The sequence below is a fragment of the Capsicum annuum genome, chromosome 6 (assembly GCF_002878395.1).
Source record: "Capsicum annuum cultivar UCD-10X-F1 chromosome 6, UCD10Xv1.1, whole genome shotgun sequence".
Taxonomy (NCBI): Eukaryota; Viridiplantae; Streptophyta; class Magnoliopsida; order Solanales; family Solanaceae; genus Capsicum; species Capsicum annuum.
The window spans coordinates 5,551,273-5,563,528 of NC_061116.1; the positions used below are offsets into that span (position 1 = coordinate 5,551,273).

At 33.4% G+C, this 12,256-nt stretch overlaps 1 pseudogene; it reads left to right on the forward strand.

Annotated features, from left to right (window-relative positions):
* Window positions 1-14: 14 nt before the first annotated feature.
* Window positions 15-12,256, forward strand: part of LOC107874508 — a 33,571-nt pseudogene continuing 21,329 nt past the window's right edge.

Sequence of the window (12,256 nt, forward strand, 5' to 3'; positions counted from 1 at the left end):
ATGAAGCAGCACTCATGGCTCTTGGAGATTCATACTTGGAGGAAGAACATGATTCTCCTGAGGTAAGTATACTTGAACTTAAAGAAAAGTTGCATTTGTTTTCTAAACAAAACTTATTTCCTTGATGAGTGCACTAATTGATGATTTCCAAGAATCAATTTCTGATAGGGATGAGCTGTTCAATAGTCTAGCAAGAATCAAATTTGATTTTATTGATTTAGAAGCTTGCAAAAACACTATTGAACAGAAAAACTGCTCTCTCAAGAAAAAGGTTGAGCAACTTGATTCTTCAAATAATGATCTTAAGTTTGAAGTTCTAAAATTGAAATACTCTAAAAAAGGAAAAAACACCAAGAGTAAAGAACAATAAAAAGTTGAATTTGAATTGGTCAAGTACAAAGAAGAGTGCAATAATGCAATAGAAATGATGAATAAACTGAGTCAAGAAGTCTCTAAACTAAAATTTGACCTTGAAAGAGAAAACAGGTGGACAAATTCCTCAAGAATTGTTCATAAGTTGAGTGAATCATATCACAGTGAAAAAGTTGGTTTGGGTTTTCACAAAAATCTTGATTCTTATCAAGACTTGTGCTATATCTATGAAAACCTTGGACATCCAAGCAGATCTAGCAGTCTAAATATGACAAATAAACTATCTAAATATGACAAATAAACTATCTCAGACCAAGAAAAGGGTAGCTAAACCTGGTCAAAGAAATAGGTCATGTAACCTATTGCCTGCATGGGCTAGAAGAATCTGATTCATCCATTTACTCATAAGAAAGGACCCAAGCTTGTCTGGGTGCCTAAAGTTAACCCTTAATTGTTTTGATGGTAAGAGTGAAAGGAGGCAAGCAAAATTTGTGCATAAATAAAGCTTGCTCAAGGCATAAGACTAAAAGAAAATAAAGTTTCTTTCACTTACCACATTTAAATAGGGAATGGATAAGTTAAAAGATGGCCAGATTTGTAGTGCTCGTGTAAGGGGAAGCAAGGGAGATTTAAAAAAAATGAGAAAAGAGAATGACTGTGAAACTGATGAGCATGCACATGAACATATTGTACCACCCAGTTCAACTGTTTTACAGACTGAGGGCATATTGACAGGGGGAACAAACAAATAAAGAAATGGATGTATTAATAAAACCAACACAAGTTGCTGGTAATTTTGTTGGTAGTTCATAAAAATTGGTGTTGTCAAAAGAATCTTGAGATATCTCATGGGAATCAATGGCTTGAGACTATGATATCCAAAGAAAAGCAATTTCACTCTTGAGGGCTATAAAAATGTTGACTATGTGGGTTACTTAATTGACTGGAGAAGCACCAAAGGCACTAAGTAGAGAGCATTTTGAAAGGAATAGGTTAGACTTGGGGATGATTAAAATTGCATGAAATCCCTTCAATGATTGACTAGAATATTTATTTTTATTTTTAATCTTATTAGCTAAAAATTTATTCTATTCAGTCTTGCACATTTAGTTGCGTGTCCGAATTCCAGATTTTTGACTTTTCTAACCTAATTTTGTATTAGATTGTGCAAGCAAGCAATTGTGACCACAAAGTTCTTCTTATCAGGTATGTTCTACACTGACATAAGCATAAAGTATCTAAGTTGAAACAGTTGAGCACACCTGTTCAATTACACACACTTAATCCTCTCATTGTCTAATAAAGCTAATGAATTATTGACCAAACTTTCTTTGATTCTCTCCAAATGAGTGTGCACAAATGTGTTTATCCTATACCAGAAATTCCTTCTTCTTTCTCAACCAAAATATCAATTGTGTACCATGGATTTGCCAATCTTGATCATCAATAACATGCAACACATGTTTCTAAAGAATAAAAAGGGACATGCTTTCCCTTTTAGTTCCTAATTGGTTATTTTTTTTGGACTTATCAGTCGTAAATCAGGTTTGACTTATAAAAAAAATAGATGTTCTTGAACAAATGAATCATGTTGCTCTACCTATTTTAATAAGGAGGGCTAACACTCATTTGAAAAAAAATCTGAACTAGAAGCTGCACAAGATAGTTATGAAGTGGAATAAGAGGTCCTTAAGGCTGGGATCATGACTTTGAAGCTTGACCTTGATTGATAGAGAGATGAAAATGTTGAAGTCATTCATCAATTGACACAGTTGATATCACCTGTTCCACCTTCCTCATCAGCTCCTCACTATTTATATCCTTAGCCATGTCCCACTTTTATACCATATTTTTTTAATGCTCAATTATTTTGCTTTGTTCAGTACTAGCTTAGGCTTAATGTGGAACATGCTCTGTCAGTTAAATGGAATGGTTATCTTTTCTAAATTGACTCATATTTTTGCACTCTTTAATACATTACTAGGTTGGCTAAAGTCTTTGTCCGATTGTTTTGGTGATAGCCCCAGTGGCCATGAATAGCATAACAAATCACTTTGGCTAGTATATTATTGCATTAAAATGGTTTTTCGATGATGCCAAAAGGGGGAAGATAAGAGGGTTGTGTTATGTCTATAATCCATTGACTAACTTGTTTCACTCTAGTATTTTATACTTTAGTGCCTACAGGTGAAGATATTTGAATGCACAAAGACAAGAGGTTTGTCATCATCAAAAAGGGGGAATTTGTTGGGTACTATATAGTTTTGATGATTGATAAACTGACGCATGAATGAAACATATTACTTGAGTTGGTCCATGCATAGGAAAGCAGATTTTCAGTTTCACTGATAGATGCAGACAAGATTTCTTAAAGACAAGAACGAATAAGAAAACCTAATTCCGATATACTCAAGCTACTGATCATGTGGGGAATATAACAAGTTGAATTTGATTTAAACACTTAATGACAGAGAAAGTAATTTGAGTTGAAAAAGGAGTCCTACGTGAAGAAGGAGTTTCACTTATGAGTTTATCTTAAAGAGTCCTCTATGTGGGAGGAGAAAGATTCTAATAAATAAACATGTGCTAATTTAAAAGAGTTGGAGTTTTACTACAGCACTAAGGAGACAAGAGTTGGAATTAAAGAAATAGTCTTACGAATTAAAGAAATAGTCTTACTTGAAGTAGAATTCTATGCAATGACAGTTCTAATTAAAGAAGGAGTTTGAAATAAAGAATGGCTCTTTGAAGAGCTGTGCTTAAATAGAAGATGCATCATTCAGAATAATTCACGTGATTACAAAGAAGAAAAGCACAATCGACAGATTGACTTCACGAAGTGCTACTCAATCACTGAAGAAACACATTGAAGAACCTGGTCCTAAGTATAGAATCAAGCTAAGAGTTTTAGCTTTGATTTTTAGAGTTGTTCATTGTGTTTGAGTTATTAATGTAATATTAGTTTTAGTGTAGTTTTAGTGTGTGATAAACTGAATTAGGAGATAGTCTTTGAGTTGGGGAAAACGCAGAGACTTTGGAAACGCATACCTTGGGAGGTGTGTGTATAGTTAGGATTTAGAGTTTATAATTTCTAGTTGTTGAGTCAAAGAAATTAGAGTTTATAATACCTAGTTGTTGAGTTATAGGGATTAGAGTTTATAATTCCTATTTGTTGGTTACAAGAGATTTGTAATCAGTCGTTGTTGAGGCTCAGAGTTATTTAGTGAAGTTGGAGTTAAATCCTGTGGAGGTGCAGGTCGTGGTTTTTTACATCTTTTGATTCGGGTGTTTTCCACGTAAAAATCATTGTGTTCTTTGCTTTCTATTTTTCTGCTTCCTTGGAACACGTCAGGCAACCCGTTCCATCGATAAGCAATAGTTAGGTAAAAATATGATAATCAGTAGGACACGAACTCTAACAGAAAATCATAGGAGTTGAACCTGTGATTTTAAATGATTTCTTGGAGTAAACCCCCTAGCCAAGTTTGTTATTCCTCATGTACAAGCCCTGAAGGTCTCTTAAGTTGTTAATTGATGTGGGGATCGATAGATCCAATTAAGTTGTTTTCATTGAGATAATGACATGTTAAGTTGGTTAATGTAACAATTACAACGTATATAACAAGTAGCTAACAAGCAGCTATTTTGTTATTTGGTATTCAGGTTTAGTTTTCAGATACAAACAACGCGCTATAACTCCTTATTTGAGTAAATCTATGGTCACTTAACTTTGTATCTATTACTTAAAAGCCACTTTTCATTCTTTAATTACACAAAAGTCGTTTAACTTTGCTCCGACCATCACAAAAGTCACTATGACCGAATTTTACAATAATTCAATCGAAAAAATTATGTGGCAACCTTAATTAGTTCTTAATTTTAGTGTAAGTGAATATATAATATATTACTCATATCTTGACCCTTTTTATATGTGCACAATCCAATTTTCCTTATGGATTATTTAATGAAAGAATACTAATTTCTTAATAGAATAGACTACATAATGAAGACTATTTTTTAAAAAAAATAAAAAAAAATTGGTTGATATTTTTATGAAATATTTCATAATATGGCATTCATATATATGCCAAAAAGGTGCATCAAAAAAGAGTGATAAATAAGATAAATTCTTCAAGACACATAAAATAAAAATAGATGTATGGTATTATTTTTTTAAAAATATTATTTTAATTCTTTGAAGATAAATCAACATGCTAAAAATAATTTTAAAATACAATCTTTTTAATTGTGTCATTGAATAAGTATTGTCAACATTTGTACAAATAATGTTATAATAACAGCTGTGTTAATTAAAGTTATAAAATATAAGTATTTTAATAGATAAAGAAATTATAGAATATTTAATTTTTATATTTATCTATTAACTTAATTAAACAGTATGTAATCTATCAGAAACTGAATATTATTATAAAAACTTTTAAGAGAATCAATCGTTGAGTCAAACAAATAAAAATATAAAGACAAACTCAATAAATAGAGTAGTTTAGCATATTATTATGATATGGGAAAATTAACTAAATAAACTTATTATATTTTTTATTGCAAGTTATAGCAACTCTTTTTAGTTTTCAAGTTAAAGCAACTTTCATTAAAAAAAATAAAAAAAAAATATTTTATACATTTTTCATTTAAAAAAAAAAGAATATCAAAATCATTACAGAAAAGAAAAATATAGATTTAATATAACTAAAATGCAATATTCCTTCCTTAAATATAATTAAACTTAAATAACAATATCCCTTCCTTAAATATAGTTAATAGTAACTAATAGATACCAACCACACCACTATTCTCTCTTTAACCATTTTTTCACACCACTATTCTCTCTTTAACCATTTTTTCTCCATTTTTAAACAATTCGATTTCTTTTTTCACTTTCATATACATTCATTTTTTTTATAAGAAATATTATTTCAATAAAAAACTTCGACAAGTTGTTGTTTCATACAACGTTTGAACATTTTTGTAGAAAAAAAACCATCCAATAAATTGCAAAAAATAAAAAAAATGAGACACATAAATATGAATTGTGTTAATTTACATTCAATCATGATATATCATGAAGGAAGATGGGATGCCTCGGATATATCTTGGATATTAACTTTGATATTTTGCATTAATTATTTTTTTTTCTTTTTGGAATATATATTGTCTAATTATTGATTAAGAAAAAGACATTCAGAGAAAAAGTTAATGTTGTTTTTTATATCTGTTTTTAATTATGTGATGTTGACATGTTGATTATTCAGGAGAACGTGGTGGAAAGATAAAAAATATTGTTCAATCAATTTATAGATGTATGATTATTGGTTGTCAAATGTTTTCATTAGGTCATATTACATTCAATGACCTATTATGATATTATATTTATTGTTTTAGTGATTTTTTTATTTTTTAATTTTATTATTGTGTATGTTTTGATAGTATTAAAATATGTTGAAATTATCAAATTTCATATGTTTATCATTTTTTTTGATGTGTATATTTTGTAAATTTTAAAATATGTTGTAATTTTTTAATTCATATCATTACCGATTATTGAGTATTAGTTACTTGAGAAAATTGAAGGAAAGATGTCTTTTAACTCTTGAATGAATGATTGGTGACATTGACCAATAGATAGGGTCAAACATCGTTAGGAAACTTGATTAAGTTAATCGTGGACTTGATTAATATTTTCAAAACTTTCTAATCTTTTAAAAAATATAAATCAGCCCAATCCACACCCCACTTCAATCCAAATCAACCACTCTCTCCTCTCTCTCCAGCTTCTCTTAACTCTCTCCTAACCAACACTTCTACAAAATTTCTCCCTTCAACCTCCAATGACAAATAGTCGGGCGAGTTTCTTTTCGACTTTCAACCGTCAATCGACGTGAATACTTCTCTAGCGACAACAACTTCGAGTTCTTCATCGTCCCATTTACTTTTTCATAGGTAAAAAATTATGAAGAAACAGAGGAACTTGAGCCAACTACTCTTCTAGTATAGAAATGTGAACTGAATAAAACCCTAATTTCTGGCATTTCTTCTTCTTGTTGTCGTACTATTGATTCGAATTTGTTGGTGATTTTTGGTCACAGTTAATGTTCTTAGTGTGTGTGTTATGTGTTGGTGTTGCTGGGTTGATTTGTTGTTTGTCTTAGTTAAAATGGTATTGCAATAGCTGAAATATCTGATGTAATAGATGAAACATATGATGCAACAGATGAAAATCTGATCCAACAGATGAAAATCTGATGCAACTATTAAAATGTAATGCAACAGGTGAACAATCTAACAGATCATTCATCTGTTGCGATAGACGACTCATTTGTTTGGAAGAAATCTAAACAATATTGATCCAACGGATAACTGATTAGTGATCTATTTTTATTCTTTCCAATGGTTTACTCTTCATTTTGCAACAGATTAGGACTGTTTTTATTCTCTCCAAAGGTTTACTCATTCGTTGAAATAGGTCGATTATATGTTGCAACAGATAACATACCTGGTGTAACAGATTAGTAATCCATTTTTATTCTTTCCAATGGTTTACTTATCCATTGCAACAGGTCGGTTATATGTTGCAACAGATAAAATACCTGGTGCAACAGATTAATGATCTGTTCTTATGGTTTCCAACGGATTACTCATCTGTTGCAATGGGTTAGTTATATGTTGCATCAGATAAAATACCAAGTGCAACAAATTAGTGCTATTTTTATGGTTCTCACGGATTACTCCTCTATTGCAATAGGTCGGTTATATGTTGCAGTAGATAACATACCTGGTGCAACAAATTAGTTGTCTGTTGGAACTGTTATATTACTGTTATGCATTAATAAATTATAATCTATGTTATGTTCCTATTAATTTAAGATAACATGGATCCCAAAAGAAAAGAAATCGAATCAAGTCCAAGTAAAGGAACAAGTGCAGCAGCTCAGCTACATCCACCACTCTATGAGCTTGCTTTACAAACATTATCTCAATCAGGAGCAGAATATAATGAACACGGGGAGGAGAAATCTTTCAAAGTAGATGATCCAAATGCTAATAGCCCTTCCACCGAAGAGTTAGTCAAAACCTTCAGCATTGATCGTTATCCTGTGAGAATGCAGTGCGATGGTGGCATAGATTTAATGGGTGATCTCGTGGTTAAGTCAATCATGGGAAAATCTTTTGACTCCTACAGAAAAATAATTCGAGAACCAAAATTGGATTCTTATTTCAGGAAAAGCTGCTTTGGGTAATATCTTGATTTGCTGGAGGACAACAATGCTCGTTTCTAGATGAAAATGGTATATGATCTTCTCAAGCGCTGGTTTATGTATGAAAACAAAGATAAGATGGATGAGGTGTGGATAAATTACTGTGGCATGCCTGTTTGTTTTGGTTGGAAGGAGTTTGCCATAATTACCGGACTAAATGTTATCCTCCTTCTCCTTCTCAAGTTATACCTACTCTGACCCAAAAAAAGCACCCCGCACACCCAAAAAAGGAAAAGGCAAGTCGAGTGATCGTGATGAACTGGTGTCCATTGTTGATCCAAGCTTCAAAAACAAAAATCTGATAGAAGCGTTGAAAGGTAAAGGACTTTCAAAGATGCACAAGTAATTATTGTGCTTGGTTTGGTTTGTACATAATGTTCTTTGGGCGAGAGACATTAACAACAATATAAACCTCGATTTAATTAATCTCTTCGAGGATCTTGAGGCATTTAATAGCTATCCTTGGGGTTATGAAAGCTTCAAAATGACTGTCGAATATTTGTTGACTCCGTTAACGCCAAAAACAGTCAACTTATATGGTTTTCCATGGACCTTCATGGTAAATATTTCTTTTATCAGGATATGATTCATCATTTTTTTATCCAATAATGCTTTTGATTTATTGGCGTTATGTTATAAGCTTGGGCTTTTGAAGCCATTTCTTATTTGAGACAACAAGTGAACTACCAGGAAGAAGTTTCCTGTTCAAGAATTCTGAGATGGATGTCGGCCAAAACCGATAAAAATGCAAAATTTCTTGATCTTTTCAATCCCCCCAAGGAAGCAGTAAGTCCAATTCTAATCAAGTTTTTGTTTTAATTAATGATTAAATGATTTCATCATCATTCTTAATATATGTATCGATTTATTTTAGATTGTCCATCCGTGGCTTGTTCTGACTAATCGAGAGTTGAAGATGCCATTTTTTCTTACTTTACGGTCTGTGCAAACTTTATCAGACCCTAAGGTCATTGATGGAATAAAAATGGAATTGTTTAGAGCAACAACCATCACAAGAAAAATAATTTTTGGTGGGTGGAGATAATGATGCTCCTTTTACAGTTTTTGAAACAACAAGCCATTATGATTATGATCGTAATGGTTGTACAGATTTTTCTCCAGATTTTACAACATGTAGCGAATGTTCTTCATGAAAATGTCAAGACTGCAAGGCAAAACACAATGGAGTGATTAATGCTATTAATGCACTAACTGCTTCTGTAAATAAGATGATATCTAAGAGGGGTGTTATTCCATCAAAGAGGATTTCATATCCAGACACTCCACTAGAGATCAAGGAGGCTAAGAGGAGAAGGAAAGACACTTCCAAGGCATCATCAATCATAAAAAAAGTAAGATTGAAATGCCTCTGTATTTGTCTTGCACCGATGTTCAGTGTGCAAGGGCCACAGAAGAGCAGCATGAGCTGAAGAAGGTGAATGTACATCTTTTGTTCCAAAAAACAAACAGGCATATATCTGTTTCAATAGATGAGTCTTATGTTGCAATAGATGGGTCATCTGTTCAAAATTATCATACTATTCTAATTTACCTGTTCAAATTTATCCAAATAGATAATCCATCTGATGCAACATAAGACTCATCGGTTGTAACAGATGGAAAATCTGTTGTATATCTCTACTTTGTATTGACAATTCTGGCTTTCTAGGTGGATGTCACAGCTGTACGCAACCGACGTTAAAGATTCATGATGACCAAAGCCAAATTTCGTAGCACTGGATGAAGAACAACTTATCCATATTGATTAGATCCTTATAGCTTGAGTCCGTCAATGTAATAACCTATCCTCCTTGGTTAACTTGTTGATTTATTTGTAGAGTACATCGTTTGTACCCATAATAATTTTTTTTTACATTTCATTTATTTGTTGAGTTATTTCATGTAATTTCCGAAGGCTTCGATTTATTTTATCAGACAAATTTAGGCATATGTTGTAGCATGAGATGCAACACGTAGGTCATCTGCTGGAAATTATATAATAGGTCTTCCTACTTTTTTGATTTGCTCCAACAGATTACCGATCTGTTGCAAAAGATAAGTTATACGTTGTAACAGATCGTAAATTTGTTGCGATAGATAGACAGGGAACATTTGTATAATGCAACAGATGACCAACCTATTCCAACAAATAATTAGTTTGTCACAACAGGTACTATATCTATTACAACAGATATAAAATCTGTTGCATTATAAAAATTTAACTTGGCCAGACATAAAAATTATTGCCCCTACATGTAAAGTGAATTGGCTTGAAATGAAAATTTATTATCGTGTTCGTCTCTGTCTTTGTATATGTTCTTTTTTATACACGGACTCCAACCATTTAGTTAGTACCCCATATGCCCAGACCCATTGCATCTTTCCCAAAATGGTGTCACACACACTGGTCATTTGTGTGTCGGTCAGGAAACACTCGATGTATGCAAAAGAGTATGACCCGCACGCTGCATCGATTGTATTTTTTGGGAGCTGGATGTTCTTATTTCGACCTTCAAAATTCCATGATTCCTTCACCAAGACTTCAGTCAACAAATAATCTATCAGCTTACTCTGCGTCAACAACTTGGGCAACAACTTCAAGAATGGCTGCATGTGGGTTAAAAACGTCTTCTCGTTGAAGACAGGTAAGTTATAGTCGTAAACCTTAATATTTCCCTCATATAGTAGTATCTAAACGGTGAGAAAATAGGTGAAATCCACGTTCATGACTGTAAGGATTCTCTTTGCCTTGGTCCAACTCTTGCCGTGTGGATATGTCCTCTTCCCTCTAACATATTTAATCACTTCTTCATCCCATTGGAATGTAGAAACTAACTGATTAAATACCGGTCCATCAGAATTAGCTATCTTACAGAGTTTAGCGTACCTATCCTTGAAATTGTTGTAGAATTTGAGGTCCATTATCCTATCGGTAGCATCATAAGCATCCGGGTACGCTAATTGCCTGCCCTCATAAGGCAGAGAATTTCATCAACATATTGCGGTATAAGAAGATAATTTTTAAATAGTTTAGTAATTGTAAAGAATAAAAACACAGTCAAAAGAATCCGATGCAGAGGGTTCTCTAAATCAGTTCACAGATTACCAAGCCGGCTCAACTTATACAATAGATGTGTATTATGTTGCAACAGAATACCAAGTTTTTGCAATATATTACACATCTGCTTAGAATTTTTTTTATGGAGTAGATTGGAAGGGTAGGTTAGCAAAAGTAAACTTACCTTGTCCTCATACCACACACATATATTTGTCATATTCGAGAAGTCTTTGGCGGCAAATGAATGCATGGTGTATTTTTTTACAACCTTCATCTTGATGAATTCTTCCAGTTCCTTCTTCTTCTCCTTGCCAAGCACCGCTAATATGTCCACCTTCTTTAGCGGCCCCTAAACTTCAACAACTAATGGAGAGGGGGAGGGGGGGTTGCAATTTTTGCTGATTTCAGAATAGATAGAATTGTTCTAATTTTTCTTCTCTTCCTCCTAACCTCCACTGTAGGAGTGCATGGCTTCCTCACCTCGTTTGATGGTATAACACCTCTCCTAGATTTTAACTCCTCGACAGCTTCAGCAATAGCCTTTAGTTTGTCGAGGAGTTTATTCTCTCTGTCCTTACACACTTTGCATTTGCTATGAGAACATGAGGGTGAGGAGGGGTGAGAGGGACCACTGTAAGGGTGGAAGAGACCGGTGTAGGGGTAAGAGGGAGGACCTGTGCAAGGGGTCTTTTAAAAATAGTTGTTTTTTATTGAGCACCAACATGCTCATAATCACGACTAGTAGCAGCAGTAACAACAACAGTAGCAGGATGGCTGCCACCATCACAAACAACTCCACCAGCAACACACCCAGAAGAAGCACCCGGATCTATTGCAGTTTGAGTTTGTCTGTGAAGAGTTTCAACATTAGACTGTCCTTGCCTAACTGCTCTTCTTATGGATGTTGCTCAATCCAATTCCTTCTTTATTAACTCCACTGTTGGGTCCTCTTTTGTATCAACAAGACCCAGAGTAAGAAAAGAAGTCATCCCCAGCTCACCAATGGTAGGCACGATCCAAGGATGCACAACCTATAAAAAAAGACAGGAGAAATTTAAATCATATAATAATAATTTGCAGTTAGTTGGGTTACATGGGGCTCGGGTTATATTAACACAGCCAACTTATACAACAGATGATCTAGCTACTATAACAGCTAATTTGTATGTTGAAATATATTGATAATATGTTGCATCAGAATACCCATCTGTTGTATAATTTACAGTAGATGGGTAATCTGTTGAGTAGGGTTCAGAGACCAGAGAAATATATGGTTAATCTGTTATGAAATATGGATCGTCTGTTGCAACAGATTACCCATTTGTTACACCAGTTGCAGTTGACGGGTAATCTGTTGCAACAGACTACCCATCTGTCACAATAGATGGAACATCTGTTTCAATATCTTTCTTTGAGGAAAATTATTTTAGTTGAAAGAAGATGTACTACATCATTCGGAGGGTTAAAAAGATCATCCTTGTTAATATTTATTTTGCTGCTCTCTACTGCAGCCAACCACCTAAGGATCCTTGGATAAGAAACCTTATCTGGT